At 41.5% G+C, this 22,323-nt stretch overlaps 1 long non-coding RNA gene across 2 annotated transcripts; it reads left to right on the top strand.

The window, feature by feature from the left end:
- The first annotated feature begins 16,126 nt into the window (after positions 1-16,126).
- On the top strand, positions 16,127-19,655 carry LOC120965266 (uncharacterized). Of its 2 annotated transcripts, XR_006663309.2 has the most exons (4): positions 16,127-16,992; positions 17,262-17,851; positions 17,953-18,518; positions 19,155-19,655. It is a non-coding gene; the product is annotated as an uncharacterized lncRNA (long non-coding RNA). The 2 variants fall into 2 exon arrangements; XR_005757868.3 differs by having other exon boundaries at positions 16,127-17,851.
- Positions 19,656-22,323: the final 2,668 nt, after the last annotated feature.

Genomic DNA, 22,323 nt, shown 5'->3' with positions numbered 1-22,323 from the left:
ATTTGTAACCCTGGTTACTAATGGCGCACCTGCTGGTGGTGCGCCATTAGTAGTTTTGCAAAAAAATATAAAAATATACTAATGGCGCACCAGGGCACAGTGCGCCATTACTAGTTTAAACTAGTAATGGCGCACTGTGCCCTGGTGCGCCATTAGTAGTTTTGCAAAAAAATAATAAAAAAATATAGTAGTGGCGCACTCTGTGGCTGGTGCGCCATTACTAGTTAAAACTAGTAATGGCGCACTGTGTCCTCGTGCGCCATTAGTATTTTTGGAAAAAAAAATTGTTACTAGTGGCGCACCATGTGTCTGGTGCGCCATTAGTGTCTTTCACACTAATGGCGCACCAGCACATGGTGCGCCACTGCTATATACTAGTGGCGCACCGTGTGTCTGGTGCGCCATTAGTGGCCATATCATGTATAGCCCTTTTCCTAGTAGTGTAATCATTTCAGCAAAGCGCTCAAAGTCCTCATCATCCTTTTTCTTGGATGGTTTCGGAGGAAAAGGCATGGGTTTTTGAACCCATGGTTCCCTTTCTTTACCGTGCTTCCTAGCAACAAAGTCTTTCTTATCATAACGTTGATTCTTTGATTGTGGGTTATCAAGACCAACATCAGGTTCAATATCTACATCATTGTCATTGCTAGGTTGAGCATCAACATGAACATCATCATTAATATTATCACTAGGTTCATGTTCATCACCAGATTGTGTTTTAGCATCAGAAATAGAAATACCATTTGGATTCTCAAGTGTGTCAACAACAGGTTCACTAGAAGCATGCAAAGTCCTATCATTTTTCTTTTTCTTCCTCTTATAAGGACTAGGTGCATCTACATTAGTTCTCTGAGAATCTTGCTCAATTCTCTTGGGGTGACCCTCAGGATACAAAGGTTCCTGAGTCATTTTACACCCTCTAGTCATAACTCTAACAACATTATCATTTTTCTTATTATTTAATTCATTGAGCAAATCATTTTGAGCTTTAAGCACTTGTTCTACTTGAATGGTAACCATAGAAGCATGTTTACTAATAAGTTTAAGTTCACCTTTAACTCTAGACATATAATCACTCAAGTGTTCTATCATATAAGCATTATGTTTCAATTGTCTACCAACATAAGCATTGAAGTTTTCTTGTTTAACCATAAAGTCATCAAACTCATCCAAGCATTGGCTAGCAAACTTAGTAGATGCGATTTCAGCCTTATCATATCTATAGAGAGAATTTACCTTTACTACCTGTGTCGGGTTATCAAGACCATGTATTTCTTTGATAGGTGGTAAATTCTTAACATCTTCAGCTTTAATACCTTTTTCTTTCATAGATTTCTTTGCCTCTTGCATATCTTCAGGACTGAGAAATAGAATACCCCTTTTCTTCGGAGTTAGCTTGGGAGTTGGTTCAGGAAGTGTCCAATTATTTTCATTAGTCAACATATTATTCAATAGCAATTCAGCTTGATCAACAGTTCTTTCCCTGAAAACACAACCAGCACAACTATCCAGGTGGTCTCTGGAAGCATCGCTTAGTCCATTATAAATGATATCAAGTATTTCATATTTCTTGAGAGGATGATCAGGAAAAGCATTAAGTAATTGGAGAAGCCTCCCCAGGGCTTGTGGGAGACTCTCTTCTTCAATTTGCATGAAATTATATATTTCCCTTAAATCAGCTTGTTTCTTATGAGCGGGGAAATATTTAGTAGAGAAGTACTAAATCATATCCTGGGGACTACGCACACAACCAGGATCAAGAGAATTAAACCATGTTTTAGCATCACCCTTTAATGAGAACGGAAATAACTTAAGGATATAGTAGTAGCGAATTTTTTGCACATGAGTAAATAGGGTGGCTATATCATTTAATTTAGTAAGATGTGCCCCAACAGTTTCAGATTCATAGCCATAAAAAGGATCAGATTCAACCAAGGTAATTATCTCAGGATCGACAGAGAAATCATAATCCTTATCAGTAATACAGATAGGTGAAGTAGCAAAAGCAAGGTCATATTTCATTCTAGCATTCAGAGATTTTTCTTTCAGCTTAGCTAATAATTTCTTAAGATTAGATCTATCATTGCAAGCAAGAAAGTCTCTAGCAGTTTCTTCATCCATAGCATAACCCTCAGGCACAACAGGCAATTCATATCTAGGGGGAGAATCTTCATCATCACTTTCATCAATATTATCAGTTTCAATAATTCCATTCTCTCTAGCCCTAGCAAGTTGTACATCAAGAAATTCACCTAGTGGCACAGTATTATCAAGCATAGAAGTAGTTTCATCATAAGTATCATGCAAAGCAGAAGTGGCATCATCAATAACATGCGACATATCAGAATTAATAGTAGAAGCAGGTTTAGGTGTCGCAAGTTTACTCAAAACAGAAGGAGAATCAAGTGCAGAGCTAGATGGCAGTTCCTTACCTCCCCTCGTAGTTGAGGGATAAATTTTGGTTTTTTAGTCTTTCAAGTTCCTCATAGTGATCAGCAGATATAAATCCCAAGTGACTCAAAGAACAGAGCTATGCTCCCCGGCAACGGCGCCAGAAAATAGTCTTGATAACCCACAAGTATAGGGGATCGCAACAGTTTTCGAGGGTAGAGTATTCAACCCAAATTTATTGAATCGACACAAGGGGAGCCAAGGAATATTCTCAAGTATTAGCAGCTGAGTTGTCAATTCAACCACACCAGGATAACTTAATATCTGCAAAAAAGTATTTAGTAGCAAAGTAGTATGGAAGTAACGGTAACGGTGGCAAAACTAACAGTAGCAGTTTTGTAGTAATTGTAACAGTGGCAATGGTAAAGTAACTAAGCAAAGATCAACATGTGAAAAGCTCGTAGGCATTGGATCAGTGATGGATAATTATGTCGGATGCGATTTCTCATGCAACAGTTATAACATAGGGTGACACAGAACTAGCTCCAGTTCATCAATGTAATGTAGGCATGTATTCCGAATATAGTCATACGTGCTTATGGAAAAGAACTTGCATGACATCTTTTGTCCTACCCTCCCGTGGCAGCGGGGTCCTATTGGAAACTAAGGGATATTAAGGCCTCCTTTTAATAGAGTACCGGACCAAAGGATTAACACATAGTGAATACATGAACTCCTCAAACTACGGTCATCACCGGGAGTGGTCCCGATTATTGTCACTTCGGGGTTACCGGATCATAACACATAGTAGGTGACTAATGACTTGCAAGATAGGATCAAGAACTCACATATATTCATCAAAACATAATAGGTTCAGATCTGAATTCATGGCACTCGGGCCCTAGTGACAAGCATTAAGCATAGCAAAGTCATAGCAACATCAATCTCAGAACATAGTGGATACTAGGGATCAAACCCTAACAAAACTAACTCGATTACATGATAAATCTCATCTAACCCATCACCGTCCAGCAAGCCTATGATGGAATTACTCACGCACGGCGGTGAGCATTATGAAATTGGTGATGGAGGATGGTTGATGATGACGACGACGACGGATTCCCCTCTCCGGAGCCCCGAACGGACTCTCCTACCTCTTGAGCACTGCGTTGGTTTTCCCTTGAAGAGGAAAGGGTGATGCAGCAAAGTAGCGTAAGTATTTCCCTTAGTTTTTGAGAACCAAGGTATCAATCCAGTAGGAGGCGATGCACGAGTCCCTCGCACCTACACAAACAAATAAATCCTCGCAACCAACGCGATAAGGGGTTGTCAATCCCTACACGGTCACTTACGAGAGTGAGATTTGATAGATATGATAAGATAATATTTTTGGTAATTTTTATGATAAAGATGGAAAGTAAAATAAAAGGCAATAAAAATAACTAAGTGTTGGAAGATTAATATGATGGAAAATAGACCCGGGGGCCATAGGTTTCACTAGTGGCTTCTCTCAAGAGCATAAGTATTTATGGTGGGTGAACAAATTACTGTTGAGCAATTGACAGAATTGATCATAGTTATGAGAATATCTAGGTATGATCATGTATATAGGCATTACGTCCGAGACAAGTAGACCGACTCTTGCCTGCATCTACTACTATTACTCCACACATCGTCCCCTATCCAGCATGCATCAAGAGTATTAAGTTCATAAGAACAGAGTAACGCTTTAAGCAAGATGACATGATGTAGAGGGATAAACTCATGCAATATGATATAAACCCCATCTTGTTATCCTCGATGGCAACAATACAATACATGCCTTGTTGCCCCTACTGTCACTGGGAAAGGACACCGCAAGATTGAACCCAAAGCTAAGCACTTCTCCCATTGCAAGAAAGATCAATCTAGTAGGCCAAACCAAACTGATAATTCGAAGAGACTTTCAAATATTGTTCATAGATAAACTTGATCATAAACCCACAATTCATCGGTCTCAACAAACACACCGCAAAAGAAGATTACATCGAATAGATCTCCATGAGAGAGGGGGAGAACATTATATTGAGCTCCAAAAAGAGAGAAGAAGCAATCTAGCTAATAACTATGGACCCGAAGGTCTGAGGTAAACTACTCACACATCATCGGAGAGGCTATGGTGTTGATGTAGAAGCCCTCCATGATCGATGCCCCCTCCGGCGGAGCTCCGGAACAGGCCCCAAGATGGGATCTCTCGAGTACAGAAGGTTGCGGCGGTGGAATTAGGTTTTTGGCTCCGTATCTGGTAGTACGTCGGTATATATAGGAGGAAGAAGTACGTCGGTGGAGCAACGTGGGGCCCATGAGGGTGGAGGGCGCGCCTGGGGGGTAGGCGCGCCCCTACCTCTTGGCTTCCTGGTTGATGTCTTGACGTAGGGTCCAAGTCCTCTGGATCACGTTCGTTCCGAAAATCACGTTCCCGAAGGTTTCATTCCGTTTGGACTCCGTTTGATATTCTTTTTCTGCGAAGCTCTGAAATAGGCAAAAAACAACAATTCTGGGCCGGGCCTCCGGTTAATAGGTTAGTCCCAAAAAATAATATAAAAGTGTATAATAAAGCCCATTAATGTCCAAAACAGAATATAATATAGCATGGAGCAATAAAAAATTATAGATATGTTGGAGACGTATCAGACTCCAAATCAACCCTCCCGAGAGAGTTTAGGGCTTGGCAGCGGCTCCGTAGCGTAAAACGCGATGAATCCTTCTCTCTAACTTTTTTCTCCCCGAACATGAATATATGGAGTTGTTGTTGAGGTCGGTGGAGCATCAGGGGGCCCATGAGGCAGGGGGCGCGCCCAGGGGGGTAGGCACGCCCCCACCCTCGTGGACAGGGTGCGGGCCCCTGATCTTGATTCTTTCGCCAGTATTTTTTATATATTCCAAAAATATTCTCCGTGAAGTTTCAGGTCATTCTGAGAATTTTATTTCAGCACAAAAATAACACCATGGCAATTCTGTTGAAAACAACGTCAGTCCGGGTTAGTTCCATTCAAATCATGCAAGTTAGAGTCCAAAACAAGGGCAAAAGTGTTTGGAAAAGTAGATACGATGGAGACGTATCAGTAACACCTAAAGAGTACTATGGTGTGATCATGTTTTGCTTGTGAGAGAAGTTTAGTCAATGGTTCTGTCACATTAAGAGCCATATGTATTTTGCAAATATTCTATGTCTACAATGCTCTGCATGGAGCTACTCTAGCTAATGGCTCCCACTTTCAATATGTATCCAGATTGAGACTTAGAGTCATCCGGATCGGTGTAAAAGCTTGCATCAACGTAACTCTTTACGACAAACTCTTTATCACCTCCATAACCGAGAAAAATCTCCTTAGTTCTCGGAGGATAATTTTGACCGTTGTCTAGTGATCTACTCCTAGATCACTATTGTACTCCCTTGCCAAACTCAGGGCAGGGTATACAATAGGTCTGGTACACAGCATGGCATACTTTATAGAACCTATGGCTGAGGCATAGGGAATGACTTTCATTCTCTCTCTATCTTCTGCCGTGGTCAGGCTTTGAGTCTTACTCAACTTCAAACCTTGCAACACAGGCAAGAACTCCTGCTTTGACTGTTCCATTTTGGACTACTTCAAAAACTTGTCAAGGTATGTACTCATTGAAAAAACTTATCAAGCGTCTTGATCTATCTCTATAGATCTTGATGCTCAATATGTAAGCAGCTTCACCGAGGTCTTTCTTTGAAAAACTCCTTTCAAAACACTCCTTTATGCTTTCCAGAAAATTCTACATCATTTCCGATCAACAATATGTCATTGACATATACTTATCAGAAAGGCTGTAGTGCTCCCACTCACTTTCTTGTAAATACAGCCTTCACCGCAAGTCTGTATAAAACTATATGCTTTGATCAACTCATCAAAACATATATTCCAACTCCGAGATGCTTGCAACAGTCCATAGATGGATCACTGGAGCTTTGCACACTTTGTTAGCACCTTTAGAATCGACAAAACCTTCTGGTTGCATCATATACAACTCTTCTTTAAGAAATCCATTAAGGAATTCAGGTTTGACATCCATTTGCCAAATTTCATAAAATGCGGCAATTGCTAACATGATTCGGACAGACTTTTAAGCACCGATACAAGTGAGAAAATCTCATTGTAGTCAACACCTTGAACTTGTCAAAAACATTTTTGCGACAATTCGAGCTTTGTAGATAGTAACACTACTATCAGCGTCCGTCTTCCTCTTGAAAATCCATTTTATTCTCTATGGCTTGCCGATCATCGGCCAAGTCAACCAAAGTCCATAATTTGTTCTCGTACATGGATCCTATCTCAGATTTCATGGCCTCAAGAATCTGGGCTCATCATCGCTTCCTCATAGTTCGTAGGTTCGTCATGGTCAAGTAACATGACCTCCAGAATAGGATTACCGTACCACTCTGGTGCGGAACGTACTCTGGTTGACCTACGAGGTTCGGTAGTAACTTGATCTGAAGTTTCATGATCATCATCATTAACTTCCTCACTAATTGGTGTAGGCATCACTGGAACTGATTTCTGTAATGAACTACTTTCCAATTCGGGAGAAGGTACAATTACCTCATCAAGTTCTACTTCCTCCCACTCACTTCTTTCGAGAGAAACTCCTTCTCTAGAAAGGATCCATTCTTAGCAACGAATATCTTGCCTTCGGATCTGTGATAGAAGGTGTAACCAACAATTTCTTTTGGGTATCGTATGAAGACGCACTTCTCCGATTTGGGTTCGAGCTTATCAGTTTGAAACTTTTTCACATAAGCATCGCAACCCCAAAATATAAGAAACGACAGCTTTGGTTTCTTGCCAAACCATAGTTCATACGGTGTCGTCTCAATGGATTTAGATGGTGCCCTATTTAACGTGGATGTACTTGTCTCTAATGCATAACCCCAAAACGATAGTGGTAAATCGGTAAGAGACATCATAGATCGCACCATATCTAATAAAGTGGGGTTACGACGTTCGAACACACCATTACGCTGTGGTGTTCCAGGTGGCATGATTTTGTGAAACTATTCCACATTGTTTTAATTGAAGGCCAAACTCGTAACTCAAATATTTGCCTCTGCGATTAGATCGTAGAAACTTTATATTCTTAACGATGATTCTCCACTTCACTCTGAAATTCTTTGAACTTTTCAAATATTTCAGACTTGTGTTTCATCAATTAGATATACCCATATCTGCTTAAATCATCTGTGATGGTCAGAAAATAACGATACCTGTCGCGAGCCTCAACACATCGGACCGCATACTTCAGTATGTATTATTTCCAATAAGTCAGTTGCTCGCTCCATTGTTCCGGAGAACAGAGTCTTTGTCATCTTGCCCATTTGGCATGGTTCGCAAGCATCAAATGATTCATAATCAAGTGATTCCAAAAGTCCATCCGCATGAAGTTTCTTCATGCGCTTTACACAATTATGACCTAAACGGCAGTGCCACAAGTATGTTGCACTATCATTATCAACTTTGCATCCTTTGGCATCAATATTATGAATATGTGTATCACTACGATCGGGATTCAATAAACCATTTATATTAAGTGTATGATCATATAAGGTTTTATTCATGTAAATAGAACAACAATTATTCTTTGACTTAAATGAATAACCGTATTGAATAAACATGATCCAATCATATTCATGCACAACACAAACACCAAATAACATTTATTTTAGGTTCAACACTAATCCTGAAGGTAAAAGGAGTGTGCGATGGTGATCTTTATCAACCTTGGAATTACTTCCAATGCACATCGTCACCTCGTCCTCAACTAGTCTTTGTTTATTTTTCAACTCCTGTTTTGAGTTACTACTCTTAGTAACTGAACTAGTATCAATTACCGAGGGGTTGCTATAAACACTAGTAAAGTACACATCAATAACGTGTATATCAAATATACCTTTGTTCATTTTGCCATCCTTCTTATCCGCCAAGTATTTGGGGCAGTTCCACTTCCAGTGACCGTTCCCTTTGCAGTAGAAGCACTCAGTTTCAGGCTTAGGTCTAGCTTTGGGCTTCTTCACGGGAGTGGCAACTTGCTTGCCATTCTTCTTGAAGTTCTTTTTCTTTCCCTTGCCCTTTTACTTGAAACTAGTGGTTTTGTCAACCATCAACACTTGATGTTTTTTCTTGATTTCTACCTTCGCCGATTCTAGCATCGCGAAGAGCTTGGGAATCGTTTCCGTTATCCCTTGCATATTATAGTTCATCACGAAGTTCTAGTAACTTGGTGATAGTGACTAAAGAACTCTGTCAATCACTATCTTATCTGGAATATTAACTCCTACTTGATTCAAGTGATTGTAGTACTCAGACATTCTGAGCACATGCTCAGTGGTTGAGCTATTCTCCTCCATCTTGTAGGCAAAATACTTGTCAGAGGTCTCATACCTCTTAACACAGGCATGAGTCTGAAATACCAATTTCATCTCTTGGAACATCTCATATGATCCATGGCGTTCAAAATGTTTTTGAAGTCCTGGTTATAAGCCGTAAAGCATGGTGCACTAAACTATCAAGTAGTCATCATATCGAGCTTTGTCAAACGTTCATAACGTCTGCATCTGCTCCTGCAATAGGTCTGTCACCTAGCGGTGCATCAAGGACATAATTCTTCTGTGCAGCAATGAGGATAATCCTCAGATCATGGACCAAGTCCGCATCTTTGCTACTATCACTTTCAACTTATTTTTCTCCAGGAACATATCAAAAATAAACGGGGAGCTACATCGTGAGCTATTGATCTACAACATAGTTATGCAAATACTATCAGGACTAAGTTCATGATAAATTAAAGTTCAATTAACCATATTACTTAAGAACTCCCACTTAGATAGACATCCCTCGAGTCATCTAAATGATCACGTGATCCATATCAACTAAACCATGTCCGATCATCACGTGAGATGGAGTAGTTTTCAATGGTGAACATCACTATGTTGATCATATCTATTATATGATTCACGTTCGACCTTTCGGTCTCCAGTGTTCCAAGGCCATATCTGAATATGCTAGGCTCGTCAAGTTTAACCCGAGTATTCTGCACGTGCAAAACTAGCTTGCACCCGTTGTATGTGAACGTAGAGCTTATCACACTCGATCATCACGTGGTGTCTCATCACGAAGAACTGTCGCAACGGTGCACACTCAGGGAGAACACTTATACCTTGAAATTTTGGTAAGGGATCATCTTATAAAGCTACCGCTGAACTAAGCAAAATAAGATGTATAAAAGATAAACATCACATGCAATCAATATATGTGACATGATATGTCCTTCATTATCTTGTGCCTTTGATCTCCGTCTCCAAAGTACCGTCATGATCTCCATCATCACCAACATGACACCATGATCTCCATCATCTTGATCTCTATCAACGTGTCGTCACATGGTTGTCTGGCCAACTATGGCTTTTGCAACATTGCTATCGCATAGCGATAAAGTAAAGCAATTATATGGCTCTTGCATCTTATGCAATAAAGAGACAACCATAAGGCTCCTGCCAGTTGCCGATAACTTTAACAAAACATGATCATCTCATACAACAAATTATATCACATCATGTCTTGACCATATCACATCACAACATGCCCTGCAAAAACAAGTTAGATGTCCTCTACTTTGTTTTTGCAAGTTTTACGTGGCTGCTACGGGCTTCTAGCAAGAACCGTTCTTACCTACGCATAAAAACCACAATGATTTTTCGTCAAGTGTGATGTTTTAACCTTCAACAAGGATCGGGCGTAGTCACAGTCGATTCAACTAAAGTTGGAGAAACAGACACCCACTAGCCACATGTGTGCGAAGCACAGCGGTAGAACCAGTCTCATGAACGCATTCATGTAATGTCAGTCTGGGCCGCTTCATCCAACAATACCGCCGAATCAAAGTATGACATGCTACTAAGCAGTATGACTATTATCGCCCACAACTCTTTGTGTTCTACTCGTGCATATAACATCAACGCATAGACCTGGCGCAGATGCCACTGTTGAGGAACGCAGTAATTTCAAAAAAATTCCTACGATCACACAAGATCTATCTAGGTGATGCATAGCAATGAGCGGGGAGAGTGTGTCCACGTACCCACGTAGACCGAAAGTGGAAGCGTTATATCAACGCGGTTGATGTAGTCGTACGTCTTCACGATCCGACCGATCCTAGCACCAAACGTACGGCACCTCTGTGTTCAGCACACGTTGAGCTCGATGACATCTCTCGAACTCTTGATCCAGCTGAGGCCGAGGGAGAGTTCCGTCAGCACGACGGCGTGGTGACGGTGATGATGAAGTTACGGGCGCAGGGGTACGCCTGAGCACTACGTCGATATGACCGAGGTGTGTAATTGTGGAGGGGGCACCGCACACGGCTAAGAGATTGTCTGTTGTGCTTTGGGGTGCCCCCTTGGCCACGTATATAAAGGAGGGAGGAGGAGGAGGCCGGCCTAGGAGGGGCACGCCTATAAGAGGAGTCCAACTAGGATTCCCAATCCTAGTTGGAGTCCCCTTCCTTTTCCAAGAGGGGAGAGAGGGAAGGAGTAGGAGAGGGAGAAGGAAAGAGAGGGGGGCGCCGCGCCCTCCCTAGTCCAATTCGGACTTGCCATGGGGGGGGGGGGCGCGCGGCCACCCCTTGAGGCCCTTCTCTCCTTTCCCGTATGACCCATTAAGGCCCATTACTTCCCCGGCGAATTCCCGTAACTCTCCGGTACTTCGAAAAATACCCGAATCACTCGGAACCTTTCTGATGTCCGAATATAGCCTTCCAATATATCATTCTTTACCTCTCGACCATTTCGAGACTCCTCGTCATGTCCGTGATCTCATCCGGGACTCCGAACAAACTTCCGTCATCAAATCACATAACTCATTATACAAATTGTCACCGAACGTTAAGCGTGTGGACCCTACGGGTTCGAGAACTATGTAGACATGACCTAGATACATCTCCGGTCAATAACCAATAGCGGAACTTGGATGCTCATATTGGCTCCCACATATTCTTCGAAGATCTTTATCGGTCAAACCGCATAACAACATACGTTGTTCCCTTTGTCATTGGTATGTTACTTGCCCGAGATTCGATCGTCGGTATCATCATACCTAGTTCAATCTCATTACCAGCAAGTCCCTTTACTCGTTCCGTAATGCATCGTCCCGTAACTAACTCATTAGTCACATTGCTTGCAAGGCTTATAGTGATGTGCATTACCGAGAGGGCCCGGAGATACCTCTCGGATACGCGGAGTGACAAATCCTAATCTCAATCTATGCCAACTCAACAAACACCATCAGAGACACCTGTAGAGCATCTTTATAATCACCCAGTTACGTTGTGACGTTTGATTGCACACTAAGTGTTCCTCCGGTATTCGGGAGTTGCATAATCTCATAGTCAGAGGAACATGTATAAGTAATGAAGAAAGCAATAGCAATAAAACTTAACGATCATTATGCTAAGCTAATGGATGGGTCTTGTCCATCACATCATTCTCTAATGATGTGATCCCGTTCATCAAATGACAACACATGTCTATGGCTAGGAAACTTAACCATCTTTGATCAACGAGCTAGTCAAGTAGAGGCATACTAGGGACACTCTGTTTTGTGTACGTATTCACATATGTATCAAGTTTCCGGTTAATACAATTCTAGCATGAATAATAAACATTTATCATGATATAAGGAAATATAAATAACTACTTTATTATTGCCTCTAGGGCATATTTCCTTCAGGGTAGACATGTGTTTGAGGAGGCAGGTGGGGCAGAGGGGGATCGGCGTCGGCTCCTGAAGGGGATCGGCGTCGGATCCTGGATGGGATCGGCGGCGGGTCCTCAATGGGATCGGCGTCGGATCCTAGACGGGATTGATTGCTCCCGTCGAGGTAGCGCGGGGATCGGCGGCATCTTTATGTGCGAGGGCGACGTCGAAGGGATGGATCGGCGGCGGCTTGAGGGCACGAGGGTGGCGGCGAAGGGATTTGGTGTGCGAGTGGTTCTCGCTGGAGGGCACAAGGCCTCCCGCTCGGTCGTGCGATTTTCTTGCGTGCATGCGATTCGTTTGGCGTTTTTATCGCTGGTTTAATTTCATAGGTTTTTTTCCGTCCGTTTCTCTTCTTGCGCGTGGACGCCTGGAGGCATCGCTACGAGGTTTTGTGCGATTTTCTTGCCTGCGACGGGAGTACGTGGGAGGTGGGAGGGAGGACAAAAAAACCCGGTGTTGCTGCGACGAAATTTAACCGTGGAACGGAGACTACCAACTGAAACATTAGGAGTAGAGATAATACATGAAAGTAAATTTGTCACATAAGACCATCATCCATGTCGTACATATGCAATATATGCTCTGAATTTGAATTTTACACATGTCCGTACACGTGCTTCAGGTGCATCTTATAGAGTCAATTACACGGTAGGTGCTAGAACTTGGCACAAATAATCACTTTAGTACTAGAACTTGTGGTGTACATATAAGTGGTTCAAGAATTTGGCTTGGCGGTGCAAATATGGTGTTATATACGCCTGCTGCGTTGACTAGGTGTACCAGCTCGGCGTGAGGCTTGCTGTCAGTGATACGAAGGGGAGGGCATGGCGTGTGGTTTGTCTTTTTGCGACAAACCCCTCGAAATTTTTTTTCTCTCACAAAAAAGTTGCTCCAAAGAAATTGTACATAAAATGAAAATGCTAGTCCTGATATTCAAACACACGACGTACAGATTACCTGCACAGTTGCCTATCCAGCACAACGAGTCGGATTTGACAACACATTAAGATATATAACCTTTATATACTTTAGGCTGAACAATATAAATTAAGAACTTTAATCCCATAAACACATACAACAAGTTAAATACCCGGGCATACCATCCCAAGACAAGACGTCTCTTGTTTAAAAAGTATACTTACGCTATGCATAATTCAAAAGGTTCATGTCATTGTAAAGAGAATTCATGTGTTATTTTAAAACATATTCATACAATTTAAAATATTTATGAATTATAAAAATTGTTTTTATCATTTAAATATTACACATCATAATCTGCAATCCGATGGCACACTAGGCTCATATTTATTTTTCATACATATTTTATATTTAGTTTTAGTTAGAAATATGTAAAAAATTAGAAACCACAAATTTTTTATTAAAACACATGAACTCTTTTTAAAATAACCTAAAATTTTCTTAAACCAAGATCACTTTTATACACTACATGAATATGATACTGAAAATCAGGAAAAAGATTAACATGTATACAAATTTATTTAAATATATAAAAAATTCTAAAAGTAATTTAATATTTTCTAAAAATGTGAACACGTTTTAAATCATAGTTTTTTAAGGTCATAGTTAATTATATCAGTTTTTGTTAAATTTAGTACGGCGATATGTTTTTATGTTAGATGAACATTTTGAATGTAATTTATTTTATTTATATGTATATTCTTTATAACACATCATTATAATTAGAAAATTTTAAAGTGCGAAAAGCAAAATGTTGTAATTGTCCGCACTGACTACAATTCAGTTTAGCCACACAATCATTTTGGGTTATAGTCATAAAATTTAATTATATGGATTTTGTTAAATTAGTACATGGATATGTTTTGATGTTATATGAACATTTTCAGTGTAATTTATTTTATTTGTATGTATATTATTTGTATGACATGATTATGGTTTACATAATTTTTCCAAAATTAAAAAAAATGAAAAAATGAAAATGTTGAAAATGGTGGCGCTGACTGCAATTCAGTTTAGTCAAACGATCGCGTTGTGTTATATTCATAAAGTGTAATTGACATCAAAATAAGTTGCAAGAAGTCTACCTAGGTGGTCTGGCTAGAACCCGCTCACCCAATCTGCAGGTTGCCGGTTCAAACCTTGGCCCACCATTTTCTTTTTTGTACTTTTTCATGGAGAAAAATTACATCACGGGCTTTTCGCAAAATAAACTGGCCACACGCCCAGCCCAACCCTTTTGGCCACTGAAACTGGGCTCCTCGCCATGTGGGAACCAAGTCAGAGCTGCAGGCTTATACAACATCCTATTTGCACCAGCAAGCCAAGTTCTGGAACCACTTATATGTACACCACAAGTTCTAGCACTAAAATGATTATTTGTGTCAAGTTGTGGCCCCAGTGGTGTAATTGACTCCATCTTATATTATTTCCTTATATGTAAGATTCTTTGCTATGATTTTGAACAAAGGACCTCTTCAAATTGTGGCGTTCTTGAAATACCAATCTGGAAGATTCTATCGTTTGTTTAATTCTAACTTATTTGTTGTATCTTTGCTTGGTTGAATAAGCGTGTTCATTATTTCCCAACTATCTTCACATACTCAACTAATATGAAGGATATATGAACTGTGAAACATAAGAAGTAACTGAGAATGTTTTTCTAATTGTGTTCCCAAGATTGTGATAGACTACACGAGTAACAATCTTATATAAGATGCACATAAGATTTTTTAAGCACACTGTAGGTAATAATATTTAATATTTCATAAAGGAATATCATTGGTAACCGTGCTAATATATATAAATAGTCACCTGTATTAAAGTTCATCATTATACGCATATGAGTAAGTCTAGCACGGTAAATTGTAATTAGGCAACTTTGCCTACTTCCCTCACACAAAAAAACTTTGCATACTTCTGAAATGGAACAACAATATCCAACTTAATTATATCTTCATACAAAGAAACCTTGGGAAGATGGGCAGGCCCGGTTCCTCGGGGTGCAACATGTGCCTCCGCACAGGGCCCCCAGGTTTTTGGGGCCTCAATTTTTTATGCAAATGCCCATACGTGTGGGCGTCTGGCAACTGGCCCACACGTATGGATCCTCGTCCAACCAATTCTGCACGAATCTTGGCGCGTTCTAGCAGTTTTTGTGTGCCACGTAGGACTAAGCTGGTGTGTGGGCATTCATCCGGTCGCCCACACGTTCTTTTTCACAACACGGGGGCTGGTGTGTGGGTGTTTAGCAATTCACCCACACATCAGTTTTCACGCACGCGGAGGGGGCTGGTGTGTGGGCGTTTATCACTTCGCCCACACGCCGTCTCCTCACCCACACCCAAAGCTGGCAGTTGCCATGTGTTTCTGCAGGGTACATGGCAACTGCCTTAGCTTTGCTTATAAGCAGATGGCAACTCTCTTTCAGCCGAGTTGCCATGTGTTTTTGCATGGTACATGGCAACTGCCCTAGTGTGCACGTAAGCAGATGGCAACTCTTTCTCTTTACATGGCAACTGCCCTAGCGTGCTTGTGAGCACATGGCAACTCTCTCTTTTACCCGAACATGTTTTTTTGCCATGCCTTTTTAGTGCTACATGGCAGCTGCCTAGTGCTAGTGGGTGGCAACTCCTAAAATTTTAAAATCATGGCAACTGCAGTAGACCAGACCATACATGGCAACTGCAGTTAAGCAACCATGACAACTGTAGTTATCCGACATGGCAACCGAAGTTCAGCGACATGGCAACTACAGTTAAACGAACATGGACGAGGGTCTGGACCATGGCAACTGCGGAACGCGCGGTGACTGTCACGCGGAGCGTGCGGGACCATGAGGTACGAGGCCTGACGTACGGGGCATGTGGGCGTTATCTATTTCGCCCACACGCACGCGTGTGAGAGAGATCGTGAGGAAAAAAAGGTGTGTGGGCCGTTCCTCTTATACACCACACAAAATATGTGGACAGACCCCCTAACGCCCACATGTGTGGCACTTATCAGCGTCCTAGATTTATGCATCTCTACTCTTAATGTCTGAGTTGGTGAATAGCTTTCACAGTTTTTTTTTGTCTGGTTAATTTTCGTCCAGTTTATTTTCGTCTCACCTCCCACCACCCCTCCCACGTTAATTTCTTCTTCTTCGCATTTAAAACAGAATCGCGTCTGATACTCCTTTCATTTATTTGTGCTTGCTTTGGGCGGTGTCGATATAGGTTACCCATGATCGGTGTTGATTTTATCTGTCAATAAGATAAATTTTTGGTAGTACTATTTGGTAACTTTTTTATGGAAAGAAATAAATAATAAGTCTGCCTCGTACACAGAAAAAATCGGAAAGAACGAAAAAAGGAAACAACCCACGTACGCACATCGCACCTCCCCCACTCCCCTTCCCCCAAGTCCCTCGCTCTCGATCTCGTGCCTCTGTAGAGAGGAATCGCCGTCGCTGACCTCCACCCGCCTACGGTGACCTCGAGCGGTAGAAAACTGCAGCCAAACTAGATTGGAGGGGTGCATTCGTGCCCTTGCATCTCCTGTCTTCTTCATCGAGTCCACGAGGAGCTTGCCGCAGGGAGGGCGACGAGCAGGAGCAGCGCATCGACGGCAACGACGAACGACGGCCTAGGTAACGCTATCTTCCCACCCTCGCTTCACTCCGTCTTCTTCCTATAGCCTGTACTCTCCCATGGCAGGGGCCGGCGAGTGTCAATGGATGGAGGGAGATCGACTGGTGGCGCAACGGACGGTGGCACAACGGCTAGTGGGCACGGCTGGGCGGTGGGAGATCTGCCAAGCGACGGTGGGATGGGCTTATTGTTTGATGTTTTTTTTTGGACCTAGATGAATACTAATAACACTGAATTTGTGAATGTAGACTGTATGTTTTATCATTCTCTTAATCTCATGTATATGTTGTGTTGATCCTTAAATTGGCAAAACACTGCTTGATAAAAGTCACTCGAGTCTGCTTTTTATTGTGGAAACTCGTCCTATGTGTGAATTTATTTATAGAACCTTCCAATTTTGATTATGCAAATTGCACGAAACCTGAGTTGTCCTATTTTGTAGATTAAGGAATGATGGACTTGTAATCTTGCATTGTCGTGGAAGACACAGTGAGTTGCTATATATCTCTATACATCTCATAAAGTAATTTGCTTGCATTATATTCAACTTCTCTCCCTACACACCCACAACGATTTACCGTATATTTCCTTAGCCATGAGTATGCATGGTTGTACCTTGCCCAGAATCATATACGGAGTATTTCCTTAGCCATGAGTATGTCATCGTGATCCTCTGTACCGGCTCTAAGATGTACTACAATATGGTTACATCTACTCCATTCACCACAGTGATAATCAATTTAATTTTTTTCCTTTCTATTGCTTGATTGTATTGCCTTTAAGTCATATATTAGAGATTTTAGTAGAGTCAGGTCTCTACCAGCGAAAATCATGGCTAAGGAAACAGGACTGGCAGATTTCCCCCTCCACCGTCGGGGAGAAGACGTCATGACACAGTTACGATGAGGTGTGGCGCAAGCGAGGCTGTAGGATCCCTCCTATGAAGCCAGGCAACGACATCATCGGATCCTCACTGGTACGCAGAGGTGTCGCTGGGGTCCGACGAGGTGGCAGGGACGTGTGATTAATTAGGTACATGGCCTTGGTTCCACATATAATGTTACCAAGTTCTTAATCTGTCATATCACTTCTGCCGTTCAGATATCTGATGTCATATCGCTTCTACCGTTCAGGTACATGGCTGAAGGATCTTTTAGTATGCAAGTATGGAGCAACTTCTAAAATGGTTTGCATGATGTCACTTGACATCCTTGGCATCTATCTCTTTTGCACTACTACCTGCAGCTGGAGGCATGAGGCCTAGGAAGGTGATTCTGTACTGTTTTTTCGAAACCTCGTTTGTACTCGTGATTTCTTGTCTCATTAATCTCACAGCTACACAGGACAACATCTGAATATATTATAGTTAATGCCTTTCTTCTTGGAGCTTTTGTGTTCTGGACTAGCATGATTTGTTGGCATGTGGGTCGCGGTATATGCAAATTTTAGTTTCAAGTGCTGCTTGGGGGCCTGCAATGGAAGCGTTGCAGGTTTTATTTGTCATCTATGGTGTTCGTCTTTCATGTGTTTTCCCCTTCTACGATTTGAAATGGTGAATAATTTGCCAAAACAGATTGGTGTTCGTGCAGGTGATTTCTCAGCCATGGCATTGACTGTATTTGGTGTGGCACTACTCTATGCAACATTTTATGTTTGGCTTGGAGTATAGATTCACCTGATTCAATGAAGGTTGCGAATAGTAAGTCACTTGCAAGCTTAAAATTTTTCCACCATTAAATCTACACCTTTTTGCTTTGTTTACATGCCCCCACATATTTTGGGGTCCAACTTTTGACTAACTAAACGTGGGTTAGTTCATAAAAGTTATACCATTGAATTTCTGACATGTGAATCATCTATTATTGGTCAATGTTCAAACACAAAACCCGAGGGCGCCATGTAAATAGAGACGGAGGTAGTAGTTATTAGTTTTCGCAATGTATACAGTTTTAAACTATTAGTGGTAATTCTTTTAAGAATTAATGCGCATGCGTTCATAAAATAAAAGGATTGGAGCAGCAGTTTATTGGGAAGTACCACCATGCGACCAACAGTGGAAATTTGAGTGGATAGTCTTGGTACTCTTTTATACATAGTATTCAGTTTTCACATGGAAAGTCCATACATTTTTTAATATATTGATGGTCACTTTTAAAACTTGGACTGTGAGCATTCTAAAACATCAGACAAAAGATGGGTATAATTACAACAAATGGACAAACAGTAAAGTTTGATTTGATGATATAACTCATACAAAAAAATAGGCGCCGTCTCTGAAAACAAAAGTAAGTTTGCTGATTGATTGCTGTAATTGATCCACATTCCGTGCTTGTAGCTGAAACCCATCATGTGTATATTTCATATGTTGTGGCATGAGAGAGGGATCATGGGTGAGGAAGCAGAGCAGCGGCAGGCAAGGAGTGAGGGGAGCAGTCGGAGGCTCATAGGGAGGCGGATAATGGGTGAGGAAGCAGAGCAGCAGCAGGCGTGCAGGGAGGGGAGCAGCCGGAGGCTCATAGGGAGGTGGAGTAGCGGCACGTGGCGAGCAGGTTGGGGAGCTCGGCGACAACAGCACGACGTGATGTTGTGCTGGCGTGTGCCGGTGCTGATTATATGTGAATTGCAACATGGAGTTCAGGAAGATAAGAGTCGAAGAGTATAAGAGAAGATGGAAGGTAGTTAAGGATGAGTCTGTAGGCAATGATTTATATGTGAGTGGAATAGTTTTTCTTTCATAAAAAATAGACTTCCAGCTAGTTTCAGATACAGACCATTTGACAATTATATTTTAGTGAATTGTTTGACATTTACGGAAATATGTTTATTTGAAAGAAGTATGTTGCATATATAATTATTTGTCAATACTTCGCAAGAAGAATGGGTTCAGATCTCCAAACCTTACATAATATGTTGAAAATTTAAAAAACTAGAACACTTACTAAAGAATTAACATGTTACAGAAAATGGTTGATTCTACAGTAAACATTACATGTCGCGGATTCAACAAGTGCTTTGATGTCTCTATCTACAATTTTGTGAGTTAGATTGGTTCAACTTTATTTATCAATAAAATATACATGTTGGTGGGACGGGCTGCCGCCAGGGCCATGTAGGGAAGAGGAACCCATGGTCGAGCCAGAGCCATGTCAGTGGATCAACAGTGTCGTGCTCGGGGCTGTGGGGATGGGAGAGGGGCGGTTGCGTCGTGGAGTGGGTTGAGAAGCTGGGACATCACGGTGTGGGTGGAGTAGCAGCAACAACTATGGGGTTGTGCTGGGGCAAAGGAAAAGGATGGCACTGCGATGGGACGAGGAAGGTAGAGCATGGGGTGGTGACGAAGGAGCATCGCTATGGAGCACGGGTATGAATGACAAATTATTGAGTATAAGTCGACATATTTTCACAGCTTTTGGATATGGTGTTTTATTTTGAGGTACATGTGTCAAGTGTCCATTCATTACTGCAGGTTGCTGCTAACGCGACACTATGATTAGAGACCCTTCGACGAAACTGTGTGCGATGCCATAATCGCAAACGGTGGTGTAAAATAACCGTCAAAAAAGGTGCAAAACGTTTGCGATGGAGGATGCATCAAATATGGTTCAGATTTTAGTTGCGTGTGCGATGCAGGGCATACGGTTCAGCTCAATTAACTGTTTGCGATGAGGAGGAACAAAAAAAATGGGCAGCCAGATGAAGGTGTGTGTGACATACAGCATATGATTCACTCGGATGAACTGTTTGTGATTAGGCAACACAAAAGAAACGGTCAGCCAGATGAAGGTGTGTGCGATACACGGCATGCGGTTCACTCAGATGAACTATTTGCGTTGAGACAAGAGATCAGCAACGGTTCAATATAACAAGAAATAACACAGACGGTTGTGGCTAATAAGACGTATATGATATACTCTGTCTACACAATATCTATTGGCTATTGGGGGACGGGCGGTCATCCGGATACGCAATAAGGATGCGAAGAGGCATCCTATCAGTAAGGACTAGCTGTTCCACCGGTAGCTTGATGTCTACTACGCAACCTTCTCCTTGTAGACGTTGTTGGGCCCCCCAAGTGCAGAGGTTTGTAGGACAGTAGCAAATTTCCCTCAAGTGGCACTACACCACGGTCAAGTTTCGGCGACACATAAATCTGTTGGCATAGGGTACCTTTGCCGACACATAGCTTGTCGCTAACACATATGCTGACAAAAGAGAAAACAGTCGGAGGACTTGCTGTGGGGAAAGGCATTGCCTACAAAAGTTGACTTGCCGACACTTTTTCAGACAGTATACACCCTACCTACGCCGACAGTTTGCTTGTGGACATACACCCTACGTACCCCGACATATGGTTTGTGGGCATACATCCTAGGTACGCAGACAGTTGAGGTGCGCACTTACACCCTACTTTTGTCGACACTTATGTTGTTCTTCTAGGTATATATCTATCCCGACACATATTTTGTTTGGATATATTTGCACCTTTGCCGACACTTATGCTGTCTATATAGGTATATATCTTCGCCAACAGATAGTCTGTTCATCTAGGTATGTATGTTTGCTGACACATTTCATGCCTAGCTAGCTAGTAGCCATGGCCGACTGTTGCGCTACAAGAATTTGTTTACCAACAGATAACTTGTTGGTATGTAGTGCACAACCAAACCAATAATTTCACATATATACTAAAATGCAATCGATAAACAACATCAACATGGACACATTGGACAACAATGATTATAGGTTCACAAATATACATATACTGACATAGGTTCACAAACAGACATATATTGACATAGGTTCACAAATAGACATATATATAGACATAGGTTCACAAGCACAACCAGAAGTATAGCTTAACCATCCAGAACACACAAGTCACATAAAAAGGACCACTGCTTGTTCGATGAAATAATTCAAACACTAATCCAGAGCACACAAGTCACATCCATGAGCACAAAGTTTCTACTCCAAAACACTTGAAGCACCAAATGGTCCGAAACACACATCAGATTCGTGACATGATTGAAGTTGGCTTCCAAAATACTGCGCACAACCATGTATGTTCCATGATACTCCAAGTCCTCCTCACATCCAATGCTAGGTGGCTAAGTACCTGAAAATATTGCATACAAATTTGTCAAGAATTGTCAAGAAAGTGTAATCAACTGAAAAGTTGTTCAAAGCTCCTGAACAGTGATATGGCATTAGTATACTATTATTACTATCATTACTAGTACACTAGCACTATGCACGTCCAGTCTATAGTTCCATTTTATTAACCACATATCATGAATAATTTTTATGTGAAATACATGAGACCCTTGAAAAAGCTCAAAAGGGGAAGACAAAGAGAAACTTGCCGTTTTCAATCAAGGTGCCAAACTGTATATGAACATTCAACCATCTTCTAGTATTCACACTTGTCGTTGGATTTATCAATCCTATGGCCAAAATTTCAGGGATTCGTGGGTGAGCCAACATTCGTACAATTGAAGCTAGGC

The sequence above is a fragment of the Aegilops tauschii genome, chromosome 5 (genome assembly GCF_002575655.3).
Source record: "Aegilops tauschii subsp. strangulata cultivar AL8/78 chromosome 5, Aet v6.0, whole genome shotgun sequence".
Classification (NCBI taxonomy): domain Eukaryota; kingdom Viridiplantae; phylum Streptophyta; class Magnoliopsida; order Poales; family Poaceae; genus Aegilops; species Aegilops tauschii.
The sequence above is the reverse complement of the archived record's forward strand: the minus strand, read 5'-3'. Positions and strand labels throughout refer to the sequence as shown.